Source organism: Bombus pascuorum, chromosome 6, assembly GCF_905332965.1.
Source record: "Bombus pascuorum chromosome 6, iyBomPasc1.1, whole genome shotgun sequence".
Classification (NCBI taxonomy): domain Eukaryota; kingdom Metazoa; phylum Arthropoda; class Insecta; order Hymenoptera; family Apidae; genus Bombus; species Bombus pascuorum.
The window spans coordinates 11432246-11447302 of record NC_083493.1 but is presented as its reverse complement, the minus strand read 5'-3'; the positions used below and the strand labels follow the sequence as shown (position 1 = coordinate 11447302).

Sequence of the window (15057 nt, the reverse complement as noted above, 5' to 3'; positions counted from 1 at the left end):
CGTGATCGCGACGAATATTTCCATGGAACAGCGCGAGGAATAGGTAAGCGAGCAGTGATCCATTCGAACGATTAATCATAAACGTGACCGATCAACAGGAGGAAATAGGTCCTTTATCTAATAAAAGCTATCCTTCAACCATCAAACGAACTGTAATTGAATTTTCACGTTATTAAGTTCGTTGAATCATTTCCGTTTTACCAAACGTAATCAATGATACGATAATGTTCGATTTGTAATTGGAAATTTAACACAATCGAGAATCGAGATATTGAAATGATAAATGAAACAAATTGTGGGAAAATAAAAAAATAATCTTCCTGTAGAAAAGGATGTAAATTTGATATATACGATGAAACGCTAGAACTGTACACAGAGCGTATCACTGTAAATTCATAAAATTTCCATAAAAGATCGTGAATTGATTATTTTGACAATATTGGTGGTTAAATCTGATTAAATAAATTGAACTATTTCGATATATTTTTTAAAGGTGGCAAACGCTGAAAGCTCTTTCAACTGATAAATATCAAAATTAATAAAAACACGATTCTCGTTTCTCTCTGGTCCCTATAATATTATGCGAATTGTAATTACGTATTCTAACTATCGAAAATAATATATTTTAGAAGTTCTTCGTAGACTCATAAACACGTCGAATCTCATAAAAGTATTTCTTGAGACTAAATCTACTCAAAGTTACAAAGATATAAACATAAAGCGCTTTTTATTCGGTTTGCTTCTTCAGATTGGTATACTTGTTCACTTCGACAGATCTTACGAAGTCGTAATAAAGCGATATACCCGAGAGCGAAGCTTTTTATCCGAGAAAATTGCATTCCGTGCCAGTCATCGGATATTTAATAATCCGCTGCTGCTAGCATTAAGCTCGACAGAGGATACGTGGTCATTGGTAATTAATGTTCCCGACGCTTTTTTTCGAAGGGGAAACGGCAATAATTTATGTAAATCGAATAAATATTGCGTGCGTCCATTGCGTAATCGTCTAACTTTTCTTAAGTATCATCGAAGTGGCATCGCATCGCGAATATAAGAAAAGAAATGTGGAACAGCAATTCATCCAACAGCACGTGACTTAACGTAGAACTGCTTGAAGGCGAATCGAAGTACATAGAAAGCTCGTTGATTGAAGACAATTAAAAGACCTAAATGTTATTACAATATTTTCCGATTTTTAAGTGGAAGGATCGAGCTTACTTTTAAGTGATTTGAAATTCTTTAAAATAAAATCTCAAGTAATCTTCCGAACTATAAAACTTAATTGAAGTACAGTATCTACACATAAAATATCATAATTGTTTTGGGTCAAGGTGTCGAATAGTTATCTCTTGACTGATTTCGGTAGCCTCGAAATACGTTGTCAAGATCATCATTCTGATTAACTTTTTCCTATTTTTCGTATTGGAAAAAGTTGTTCACATGGTGACCTTGAAAAAATATTTCAAGAGTATCGAAATTTTGCAAATTACGAGTTAGTTGATCATCTTATTTGGCGTAAAATTGTAAAACTGTAAAGTTGTACAAGGCAAGTCTATAAGCTACGATTCGTAACTTACAAACTCTGTAATATTACTAGTTGATCAATAATTTCGCAAGGAGCAACAAACAAGGGAGAAAAATAGTACGTCTCTGTATGGATTAAAGCAACGTGTTTTTCACTTCGTTTTATACTGACCATCGTCGTTAACACACGAACGTGACTCGATTCGCCGAATCGTTAGAACATCGCTCGTTTTATTGGCTGCTGCAAGCGGAACAAGTTCTCGAGCAATTTTTTGACTCTGTTAACTATAAATGAGGTATAGAATTAAGCGACTTCTCTAACCAATTAGCATTTTACGATGGTAAAACTGCTCACCTGGGGTAAATAGAAAGAAAAACTCTACTGAACGTGTCTGTGTTCGCTGCTAAACTCGGTACCATGAGATGTTTCTACGAAAAGGATCGATGAAACTCTGAGTTCTGTTAAATTTTGATCAAACTTTTCGATGTAAAATTAATAAGCTTGGATTGAAAATAAATGGCTGAGGTTAATACGAAATCACGTCGGAAACATCGCTTCGTTACGCTGCAAATGATATATGCCCGACTTGGAAATATATTAATCGATTAAACACGATCGATTACTTTATCACTATATACACACATGTACGTTTTCCATATTTTTCCATTCGTTCACTTTACCGTCCTACTTCGTTAACGAAATCCTGTGTCCGCAGGTAATAGTTTTACAAAGGTAACGATGATCACGATAAGAGGAAATAATGCATTTTTGCTGCTTTTCGTGTTCAACGTTGAGATTATTAAGAATATTCTGCGATATTAATCGCAAAATGGACGCTTGAAGTACTACCGAGGAATAAAGCATACAAAGAATGAAATATTGCCGGCAATAATAATTCAACTACTAAATGAAACAATGTAGGAATATTGTACATAGAAAGTATTACGGTTGAATGACGTGAACTGTTACCTGTTAATTGCAGCCGGGGCAAGAATGAAATTCATGCCGCTCGTGGTCGATACAATTACATTTTTGTGCAAGCCGTTCCCTAGTCGGAAATGAATTAACCAAACGCCGCCAGTGTATTCCAATTGTTAATTGTTCCGATAACTCGTTATACCGAACCACATCGATTATCCCGATATATCATCATAATGCGTTTTCTAACGCGTCTCACGCCCAATGATAATCGAATCGCACGATCGTGTCTTAGCCTATGGAAATCTTAAAATATCACTGACTTTTTGTTCCATTTCAATTTAATTAGCGATAATTCCCTTTAACGGATTGAAAGTAATACGATATCTTGAGAAACATCTTATATCTCGGCAGTAATGTGGGACCAAAAGGCGATATGTAATCCGCCGATTGATTACTTTGCCTTTTCGTTACGTTGAAATTGGGAAGCCGAGAATTCACTGGATTTCTTTAGAAGAATTTATAGTTTCATTACGTGGTATCGGAAAACCCTTTTTTACTCATGAAGCGATATTAAGATGAAAATATATTAACAAGACATTACTTATCGGCTTTTCCTTCTAATCTTCATTTATTATTGTACAAAAAATATTTTGAATTTTTCCAGAAATGCCCATTACAATTACTCGACAAGAGGAAGCACAATCATTCTTCATCTTCTCGTCTATCCTACGCTCATCCCACGGAATTTCTTCCATCGTTTCCCCGAAATCCATTTGTCTCTACCGGTGGCGGAGGGCTGACGAGGGAAACGGGCCGATGAGTTTAACGGCACGGAATCGGGGCCAATTTCAGCGAGCTCTGGCAGCGCGTGCATGGTGCCACGGTTCGGCTCAATTTCTATTGCGACTGGATTACTCTGAAGACGGATTTTTCCAACCGGTTTCGATCGTCACGAAGGCTAAGATAAGTGCGTTTCAGACGAACGGAAATGAAAAATTCAGCGTGACGAACGCGTGAAACGATCGTTCGATCTTCGTTAGAACCAAAGCTGGAGAAAACGACGAATTTGCGGGAAAATCGATGCGTTCCATTATAACAAAAGTTGGTAATTTAATCCTTTCGGATGAGGATTTTTCTCCAGCAACGAATACGATAACGTAATAATACAAACTACAATACGCTCGAGTTTGAGAAAATGAAGAATGTGAGGAGGGAGCATTATGAGCCATATTTTCCACTCTTTACAGGGGCGAGGATTTAAAATCCAGTTCTAAAATTTCTCCTATTTGGTTTTGAAAGCAAATATACCCTTTTACTCTTCATATTCTTCGTAATTTCAGAAATGTTGCTTGGCAAAATATTAGAACACTGTTAGGGACTTTAGCGGCTGTTGAGGACGGTCTGGTCATCCGCTACGAGGAAATTGCTTGAGAAATGGAAGTCGAACAAGGTGGATGTGTGAAGGCTGACTACTTCTATCTAGTAGGAAATTTATTTCAATGGAATGGTGGAAATGAACGTCTTCGACGTGGCGGAGATTTTAAATTCTCGGCGAGATAGGTTCAATCGAATACTCGTTCTAGTGCGACGATTAAAAATTTATATTGAAATCAGCCGCGTTTCCCACTAGTACGACGTTATTAATGGTAACGAAGTCCTCGTGCGGAGTTTGGAAACTATTTTCTTTTCGAAGAATGGGAGGTAATTGAAATTATCGACGTCTATTCTTTGCAGAGAAATTTCCAACGGCCAAACAAAAAGAAAAAGAAGTACCAATGATATCGAGCGATATTTTAACGCTAATTACCTTAACGAGCGATGTAACGATCGATCGGCTAGATATTATATTCTGGGTATAGCAAGAACGAGATTTCAAACGTGAAATAATGAAATAAACAATCGGAATCGATAACATTTTAATACAGTCCTTTTTCCTAGACATAAGCTGCTTTCGATAAACTTGTATAGAATAGAAGAATAAAAGAAATAGTATAAAGATAGACTCTCATTGTCTAATGTTTATCCTACCAGCGTGTTTTTCTATATAAAACATCGTTTCCGAACTTCATGCATTTCGAAGATAAGGGAAGAACAGCATTGTTAAAGGCAGAAAAAAGGGGATGAAAAAGAGTAAAATAACGTTCTGGCATATCCGTGTTGTCGGATATTTATCTGGGAAAAGGGGAATAGTGACAATCGGGTAAAGTTGCACGCGCGAGCGAAGGCCACAGGCAATCGACCGAAACTTCGAGCGCTTCATCTGTTAAACGTCTAAATGCCACTCTCTCTCTTTAAACGGTTGGCCGGCTGGCAGAGGTTTTCATTTAGAAAAAGTCACCGGAACGCATTCATTTAGTTTTACGCCAGCAATTTTAATCGGTCGAAAAGATGAAAGATGCTTATCATGACGTAAACTCCATTTATTTCTTCTTATCCGTTATAGGAAGCTGAGTATCGCTGGATAGCTAAAGTACTAGCCAGCACTTGAAAAATTATTGGACGCCGATTCGAATCGTTTCGCAGGTGAACGCGTTAAGGAAATTCACGTCTTTATCTATTTAAGATTTTCATCTCTGTAAATCGAACATTGTCGTATGATAGATGAAGGATTTGAATGGATCGGATCTTCGTGCACGTAATCAGTAAATGGAGCGAGACGGAATCTCCGTTTCCGAAATGAGAATCTTAATCCCCGTTCCCTTTAGCCTCTCTTTTATTTCGCGTTCTTTGACGTTCCCGTTGGAATGAAAAGTTGGCGGAACAGCGTAGAAACTGCGTTCGAATCGCATTAGTCTCGTCGAGTCGAAAGTCAAGTACTACAACAAATGTAACTCGGGCCATTAGCTATTCAACCTCGAGTAGCGCTGGGAATTTATACGAATGACCTGAGCTGAGTTGCGTTAATCCACGTGGCGTACTTTCCGCTTTTAACGTAGGTTTACAAATAATTCCAACGATGGCTGTTTAATCTAATGCGTTGTATGGCGCGGACATTCTAAACGTTACGTTCGTACGAAAATGGTCGCCGTTTGTGAAACATCGCGAAACAATGTGCCGTTGAAGATGTAATCTTCCGTTAAAAATTGTGATTTAAACGGATTATTTAAAGTATTTCGTAGAAAGAACGTGCTGAATAACAGATAAGGATTCCGATAATGCATCGACACGCAACTATTTTAATAATATCTGAACGGAATTGAATGGATAACGTAATTATATGAGCTGAAATTCGACCATGTCCCACGAAGTTTGCATAATGCAAACATGGTGTACATAGGATCGTGAGTTCCTCGGCGTTTGAGTAATCCGAAGATGCGCATCGGAATACGGTTTCGCGACGGCCGCTAGATGAGCCTGGATTCCAGCGAGTCGCCGATAAACAACGTTCAATCTACCGGAAAGTAAACTGGTATTAAAGTTACAATGGAAGTTAACGAATTCACTACCGTTAATTCACTGATTCTTTGTTCGCATTAACAATACAGCATTGAATTTCGTAAAATACGATAGATAACGTATCCCACGCTCTGCTATACTACATTATCCCAATTTTTGTAAATATAAATAAAGCATTGAAATGATACAAGTTGTAAGTGTCAAAAAAGAAAAAAAATACAGAAATCGATTTGTTTATGATTGAGAAATAATACAAGTTGTACATGGAATAGGACGAAGAGATTATAAGGATTGGAGCAATTAAAATGGAACCTATATCGTGATGGAAAATAAATTTTCTATCGTATCTCTGAATCTGTAAAGATGGCAAACGCTGAAACAATCGATACTGTCTTAGTGATAAAGAATGTAATGAATCAAATGAATCAAAACGAATCGAAATGTGTAGTTTATTTCTATTGGAAATCTTCACTTTTGGGTTACTCAAAAAGACATGTAAAATATTAACGCGTTCATCGTATGGCGATCAGGATGTGACACTGAATATATTAGAGGCAATATTTATATTTAGTGAGAAGTATAATACATCATGCTTTCATGTATGACTCACTTTTCACCGAGGAACGATAAACCGAGTATATTTAGAATCATGCAATGCTGCACCAAAATGTATAATCGGTCGCATGATTACGGTGAATACTGAAGAGCTCTCGCGGCCTGAATCGGATTCGTCGGAGGTTTGTCGAGCAAGAAGTTCTTACTACCTACGCCTTCAATTAGCTCCGTTTTTATGTACAAGCAGCATTTCTGAATTTGTTTTCGGCCAAAGAAAGGAACCTGAGCCAGGTGGAACTGCAGTCACGATTAAGAACAAAGCGAAAATATTTCGCCTACTGTTTCACCTTATTATATAAAAACGATAAGGCGTGTAAGAACACGAGCACTTCTGAAGGTTGTATTGCTTGCTCGTGTGTCAAAGTTTCCGAGATGCTGAATAAAAGCTAATGCGTGTGCAACAATCATTTGTCTGTCTCTAATTGCGCGGAGAATGCGAGTCAAGTTTGCTCTTATACGCAAGATTACGTCGCTCAGGGGCACATTTCCTCTTTGACGTGGAATATTCCAATACCTGTTAACGATGGTAATTAATTCGGTTACTCAAATTATTCAAATTCACGAACACGATTATATTGACGCAATACTTTACCTAATTTAGTCTCTCTATTACTTCCAAACGTTATCATTTCACAAGAAAGGAAAAATACGGAACGTCGTACTTGTTCGTGGTATGTGAATTGGAAAATTGTCAATCGAAAGCATGAAACGTTTCAATCCCATTAGTGATACAAAACATTGTATAATGTTACGCGTGGATTAAATTTTAAGCTATTTAACTGGAAAACGAGTAGATTTGTAAAGCATTGATAAACTGATTGCGCGTTTACGTTTCCTCCCTGTAAATGTAACACGTAACTGACTCTATACGACTTGGCGTACTGACGATTCGCGATCGATATTGTGCAAACAAAAATAGAACGTAATGCACTTATTTTCTATCAAGCCGATTGGTCGTGGTCAGACGCGATAGAGCGTCCCGAAAAATCGTGTTGTCGGTACGGTAATATCAGTCTTTCACGTGTCAGCCGGCGTACTGTGGAAGGCGTATCCAGCGCGACCCAAGGGGTTGGTGACTAACATTTTAGATTCAGATGAGCTCGTGTGAATAGACCTGCTGTCTACCTTACGGCCGTTTTAGTCACAGATATACACGCACTTGCCACTTGCTATAAGAACATATGCTTTCTTTAAACGGACGACCGAGTGAAAAGTTCTCGGTATATAAATGAAAAATTTCGCGTCGCAACGCGGGTGTCCCGCATCACGACCGCTCATCCATAAAACAGCAGATCGTATGCTGAGATCGTGGAATGGATAATTAACGTTTATTATACGAGAATTTTAATGAATAGTCAAGCATGTTCGTATATGAAGTATATTCTTTGTACAAAACTTGTATTGCTATTTTCTCACCTTTTTTTTTTTTTTTTGCAACGTGTCGAGAATTTATGCGATTGAACGAGATAACATCAAAGTTCGAGCATGTTTGCAGGGAAGTTAAATAATAAAAAAATACGATTCTAGTAATAAAGGGATCGTAAGTTTCGATATTAATAGAACATACGTGGAACTAGAACTTTGAGAGTTAAGTATACCGTGTATTTCTGAAATTAGTCGATTAGTTTCACGATCCGCGTTTACGATTCCAGGAACCCAAGAATCGAGGATGAATACTTTGAAGAAACGATTGCATACAGAGAGGGTAATTTCGAAATACGCTTCAGAAAGCAAGAGACGGTGCAACGTTGCGAACCTTGCTATGGAAAATCTTAAGAAATCGCGAGAATCTTTTAGTGTAATTTGTTACCGGGACACGGGCACACATTTCACGGTATTACGTATTCACGGATATAGAATGTTAATAGCGAAGGTCTTCTGCTTCGCGTTTCGTTCTCAAGACGAGATGAAAAACAAAAAATGATATTAATAGGCTTTCTCTAAAAAGCTTGTGATTAAACGAAGAAAAGGACTGGATCCCTTTGACCGTGTCTTCCTCGTCGTGATTTATTTTAATGAATTTTTATTAAGTAGCGTAAAAAATGTTGAAATTGAAGAGATAGGATTAAAAATTTGATTCCCTTGATATATCCGTGAAAATATTAAATCTTTTCAAGAGCTCAATTAGCTTGCTTACTTCAGTTAAACTATACGTACGATGTACACGGTATATAGTTTATATTTTTGTAAAGAAATATTTGTTAATATCATTAATAAAAATAACTTTACATCACTATTAACGATGTCGCTTGAAATAACGAACGAGGCCAGACGTTTAATTTTATCTGAAAAATTTAATCAGAGAAGAAATTTTTGTGACGGAATTCATTAAGAGAATCTTGATCGGATTTTGAACGAGAAACGCATAATATTATAAAAGCCACGAGCAGAAAAAAATATTCTGTTATCTTTCCAAAACGAATTCATGTTGAACCATCTGCGTAGAGCTCGATCAAAGGATTGCGATGCGAGAGAAAAATTTTCGTGAAAAAGAAGAGGAAAATTAATACGATATAGCGATTCTCTCGCAATAGAAGCATGCAATGTATTTTGCATGTAGGACCGAATTTTGCAAGTACCGCGCTTCAATGTCAAAAAGAAGTAAGTATACATATAAATGTTAATTATGAATATGGCATGATTACTCTTAAAAATCCATTGAAATTTCTTCCACGAGGATATCGTTACAGGGATATGTTCTAGAAACACAATTTTATTTGGCCGTTCCATTCCCCGCGCACGCTTAGCAATTAAATCCAATCAATCGTTGTAGCGGTAAAATTAGAAGGAATGCGAATGTCCCTGTAATTTCAATTCACTATCGCGAACGAAGAATTTTGCAGAATCAATACCGCAGTTCGATGAATTAAACTCGAATTAGTCTGTACTAATTTCTTTAAACGTTCTTTTCTGCTATTTCTCCCTTTACATCGCGATGAAATCCTCGCTTCTGTGTCCTTACTCGCTCTACACTCTGACCACCCTAAAGCCACGAGATATCTACGTTCTTGACCCACTTGTACGTTGAATCTTTTATTGCAAAAAATTTTCCGTTTTACCAGCGAAACTTAAGCAGCGAAAATTCGCGATGAATGGAAATTAACATAATTAGGACAAGACTTTAAGCGCATCAAGAACAGGGTCAACGCCCAAACACATTCCCTCTGTTTACAAACGTCTTTAAAAGAGAGGCCTGCTGCACGAGGCATAATTATATGTCAGGCATTTGGCTTTTTCCATTGAACAACTATAGCGTACGGCTCGTCCCCGAATTCTTTCATGGACCATCAAAAAACGAGCGGTTTAATCACGTCGGTGAGAGCCGCCGTGCTTTAGAGGTTGCTCAACCAGCTCGTTTGAGTTATTTACTTCTTTCCGTTTCCGTTCTCGTGTCAATAACATCCCCGCGAAAAGTCAACATTATGTGTCGCTATTGTCACAATCGATCTTCCGTTCTATGTCACTAAGCCATCCATTCGACGTGAAACGTAGTTAGGCCGTTTGAAAAACTGTTTCACCTCGAACCAAATTCTGTGTTTTGCCCTTGCGAAACGGAATAACGTTCTATAGGGTCAGCTGATGTTCGTAGCAATACAACAGTTAAACGTAATTGAAAGAATCATACGTAGTTTCCTTTAGAGAACACCGAGGGACTAAAATTCCGGAAAAATTAAAAAATAATGAGCACGAGAAGAGTTCGAGGCGATTATTATTTGAACGACTCTTCTGTTGCAAAATCAATTACACCGAGAGGCATGCACTCTATGACAAGCAGCTCGAAGACGAAACTTTCCAAGTCGACTTACCTCCGTGTACGAAAACGGTGGTAACGTGTTCATGTCCACCAAGGAGTACGATCGCGAGGTATCACGTTCTCCCGTTGGTATCATATGTTAAAATAGTTTTAGCTCGCGGATTGGCAAAAGATTGCAAACGGAGGCGTACTCGTTTCTTCTCGAAAGGTTGCCCGACAAACAAATCTAGTTACTCGATGCTGATAGAAGATACAATTTTGACTTTCTATTCGATTCTGACGACAAGGTATCCCGGGGGTTGGTTTGTTTTCGTCGCGGCAGCCGGTCGCAGCGCAGGTTATCGCAGTCGCGGCTTGGAGCAGACTGAACGCGCCCCGCAGCTCAGGCCAGCGAATAGCATGACGCGCAGAACGGAGACGCTCTCACTGATACGCCCCGTGATTGTGGGCTCAACCTTAGACGCGATTCTACGACGATTGTACGACTCATCGATCCTTTCGTGATTGATCTTAATTTATTAAAATCGTTCGGAAGTATGGTAGAACTTTTGGAAAAATTGTGGATGAAGTGGCTATCGAGTATACCGTAAGATAAGAACTTGTAAGTTCCACTTAAATTTATGGCAGGAACTGACTTAACGAAGGAAAGGAATATAATTAGTATTATTTGTATCGAGTGGAATATCCTGGAGACGTTGTTTAACAACATTCCCATGTGCATAATTTATTTTGTTTTTGGAGTTTTGCATTCCCGAAATAACGTCGTACGAAGATCTTGGAAAATCACAAAACATTCACGATATTACCACAATATTGATATTAATCAGATGTACATTATAAACATACCAGATGAATTATTTGTCTTGAAAAGTTATGTTATCTAGCGGCGAATTTCCTTCCGTTTTGTTTAAGCAATGCGATATCGTTACAGCAGCACGACTCACACCTTAAACAAAGTTGATGGTAGGTTAATTGATTTATCCTCATTTTGCATCTTCTCGGTTGACAATCGCTTTATCCGCGCTAGAGTTTCCAGGCACCAGCAGAATGAAACTTCGCCCGTCCTAAAGAGTTTTGGAATGTTTAATAGCTCTTTTGTCTTTACGGGAGCAGATTTTTTCGTACTGCATGAATTTTTCATTTATTATGAATCTTCTACACCGTTGCTTCAACTTGGCACAGTTTTGAACTTCTCTGGTAAGCACTCTGAATTCTTACGAAAAGATTACGTACGAAAATAAATACACGATCGTTGTTTGTTTATCTCATCTTTTCCCTAGCTAATTGATTTTCAGTCTGCATTTTCAGGCCTATGAGAGAATCGAATCTTTCGTTAAAAATACATCGCAGCACGTTACAAAGAAACGGAAACCAGGAAGGGAAGTAGCATTTTAAAGTAGGTATTGCAATAAAGGGATTATTTTTATGCGACCCAAAGGTCGATTCCGCTGCTTCGAAAGGAATACAGTTTGACCAGCATGATCGATGGACTTTTGTAATATATCAAAGAAAATTACCGTGGCATCGGTTATGCATGAAAAACGGAAGCAACGAAATCGAGCGATCGTTACGATCTTAATAACTATGATTTAAATTCTCGTTGAAATTTTAACGTATGTACACCCGCAGTATTTTTATTGGCGAACGCTTCATGCTTCGATAAAATTAGACGCGTGGCTATTTTTTTACCCTGGATATACCGTTATGTTACGAAAACACGACACGACAAACAGGAAATCCCGTAGGAGCAAGGGTTAATCGTTTATTTTTTCTCGATAATGCGATCAAATCGTCTTTTTGTTGTACATGTATCATATAATTATTCTCACGTTTCGTGATTTTATCGGTGGAAAATCCTCGATGCCCGCGGGACTTTTAACGACTAAATAGTTGAACAGACGGTCTTTGTACGTCGCGACTACAGCCTGATCAAACGGTTCGAACAAAAAACGCGTTCCTCTTTGTCTTTCTACATGTTGTCGACCGTGTACACTTTGTGTACATGCCGTTAGTTATTATTGTCACATTTCTGTTTCGTGTACTTATTTCCTTCTTATAATTACGTGTAGTTGAGTATAATTAGACGAAACGTTTAGTTTATTCTCCGACCGAGAGAATAAAAAAAGAAAAAAAAGAAAATTCCGTGTACCACAGCGTTTAATATTAAAATGCAACGAATTTTTCGCGATACCTTTAACACGGATACTCGTGTGACATTCGAATCCTCTCCGATTGTAAAAAGTACTCATAACGCACGCGTGGCTCATTTAATACCAAAGACGAAGAAGAAATGTTTATTTCGTTGATGCAGCATAAACAGAGTTTATTTACTGAGATATTTCTATCGGTATTTTTACCGCCTGAAGGCAACAATCGGATACACGTGGTTACTCGGAACTTCGCAGACATTGGAAATTTAAATTCTTTCTTTCGTATCGCGAAACATACATAAATATTCACTGTACGTTGTTTACAATTCATTTTCATTGAATTGATTAAATATCCAGCTGCCTGCTGCAATCGTTCATAGGAGACGATCTTGAGGAAATTTTATAATTTAAACGTAGCTATTTTTTCAGGTTTTTCATCGTCATGTCGTCGTGTTGGTTTCTGACTCTTCGCACTTTCCCACCACTTACCCAGTTTCCCATCAGTTTTCATTACAAACGTGAACCTTTTCAACTCGTCTGCACAGAATTCTCGAGAAAAAAGTAAAAAAGGAAAAAGAAAGAATACCGCTAAATGTCAAACTTTTTCACAGAGGAATTCATCTCGAAACTGATGTTTTGGTTTATCATCGGTTACGTGCTGCGAAAGCATTTTTCAGCCGCGTAATATGAACTTCAACCTTAAACGAAGGAGCGATAGAACGGTAATAGGATAAAAAAAGTTTCGTATCAAATTTCTTTCAGCACTATTTCCTTCGATGCTAGTCAATCTCCTGTAACCTGTATGGCATCCTCAATTATTACCCTCTGCGATGTTCAGGCAAGGACGTTGTCGATAAGAAAGTAGATTTCATCGCGAATACTAAATGATTTAAAATACGAGGAACACCTGCAATCTCATACGACGGTCGCCTATTTTTAAAATCTGTCTAGTATCGATGTTGCCCAATTAAATCGTTGTTCACGCTATAGAAGGTGGGAATTATCTGACCTTATTCGAACTTCGAACAAGGACACTTGCACAATTCCAAACATGAAGTTAATTTGAAGTTGGACTTGTCGTTTGCAAAGGTTCGTTGTCAACTCTCTATCGTCGGCATTGGATTTCACGAAACCAATTCTACTTGTAGGAAAGGCGTTGCAGTTCCTGCTCGAATAATTCGTAATTCACATACGTCGAACGCGATTAGTGCGTTTCGACGATAATCTTAATGATTTTTCGATTTGTTAATCGAAACGGAATGGAATAGTTGGAATCGTTTACAGTGTTTCCAGTGAGGTGCATCGGGTTGAGGTTGAAATAAAAATAACGATTTTCAGCGATGCGTTAAATGGAATAAAACACGGCTGGCTATGTGTAATTTTTGACGCCAATAACTTCGACCAAAAGATTAACGAACCAGAGAAAAGAGCGTGCTTCTATAATTTTGTAAGCGTAACTCGACAATTTCCGATAATGAACAGCTTAATAAAGCGCGCTTTTAGCTAGATCAATTCTGTCCCTGACAGTTGTAATTTGATGCCGTTAAAAAGGTCGATGGTGCCCGTGTTCAAAGTGCCAAGTTTAATGCAACGTACAGTCGCACAGATAGAGATATCTAGTAGTGCGTCTAATTGCTTAGAGATTAGATCAATTTCCCTTTTGAAATATTTAATTCCATCTTAACGCCATGTTTAAATTAAGTAATTTATTTCAAGATAGCGGTACACACACCGTGTGTCGTGTTGCGTGCATTGTCGTGCAACATTTTTTACTTATCCACGACATTTATACACGAATATTCGTTGAATATTCCTCTTCGTAGGTACTTGGAGCATGTTACACGTCATTCTAACTTGACCATATGGCTAACTTTAACTTTATCATACGGCTCGTCCAAATAATCGAAACCTTGTCGACCTTTATTATTTTCGTAGAGAATTTAACGATTGCGTCGCTCTACGCTAATTAAAAGCAGCGTTAAGATGCGCTGGAAGAGTTGAAACGCGATGAGTTAATCCGGTTATAACCAGTTAACGAGAAACTGAATTTCTCTTTGCAAACCCCCTTAGCAAAAGTACGTCCCACTGACTGTCATTGTGCTTCCAAATATTATTCGAAAATTATTCGATATCGTTAGAATGTTTCAGTCAAGATCATATAAGGTCATTTAAAAGACATGCAAAATTACTCCAAGATCATTTTAAGATATCCTTAAGACCATATAATATCGTTTAAAGCTTGCTTCTGCCTTGAAGATTATGCAAACTAACTCCATAATCTAATTTCATAAATTTATCGTCTTCCCTTTCCATCCTATTATTTTGTATTGTTCTTTAAGTTAAAATTTATTCCACAAATAAATAATAAACAAGACTGAAATTGTTCACCGAAGAAAAGGAAACTGGACGATAATACCGAATCGTATGTATGTCTTCTAATCTATGAACTCGTTGGAAATCACATTGGAACAGCTAGCAGATGATTTTATTTCTCAACTACGTTGCTTATGTATAGTTCTATCACAATTGCAGGGTGCAGTTTCTCGATCGTCAAGAATCGTATCCAATAGCTATGAGTATGTACCTAAAGTTGAAACAAGGAGTAATTTTCTCGGAATTGTTACTGTACGTTCTTGGAACGTCTTCCGAGCACCGAGTACGCGGAACGCGATGAAACTCTTCCGCGGTGAGCACGA

General features: G+C 37.8%; 1 protein-coding gene across 1 annotated transcript in view; it reads right to left on the bottom strand.

The window, feature by feature from the left end:
• LOC132908254 (uncharacterized) overlaps positions 1–10590 on the bottom strand; it is a 35402-nt gene extending 24812 nt beyond the window's left edge. The window contains exon 1 of the mRNA XM_060962059.1: positions 10264–10590. The gene's annotated coding sequence lies outside the window, so the exon portion shown is untranslated. The remainder of the gene's footprint in view (positions 1–10263) is intronic.
• Between the last annotated feature and the right edge of the window lie 4467 nt (positions 10591–15057).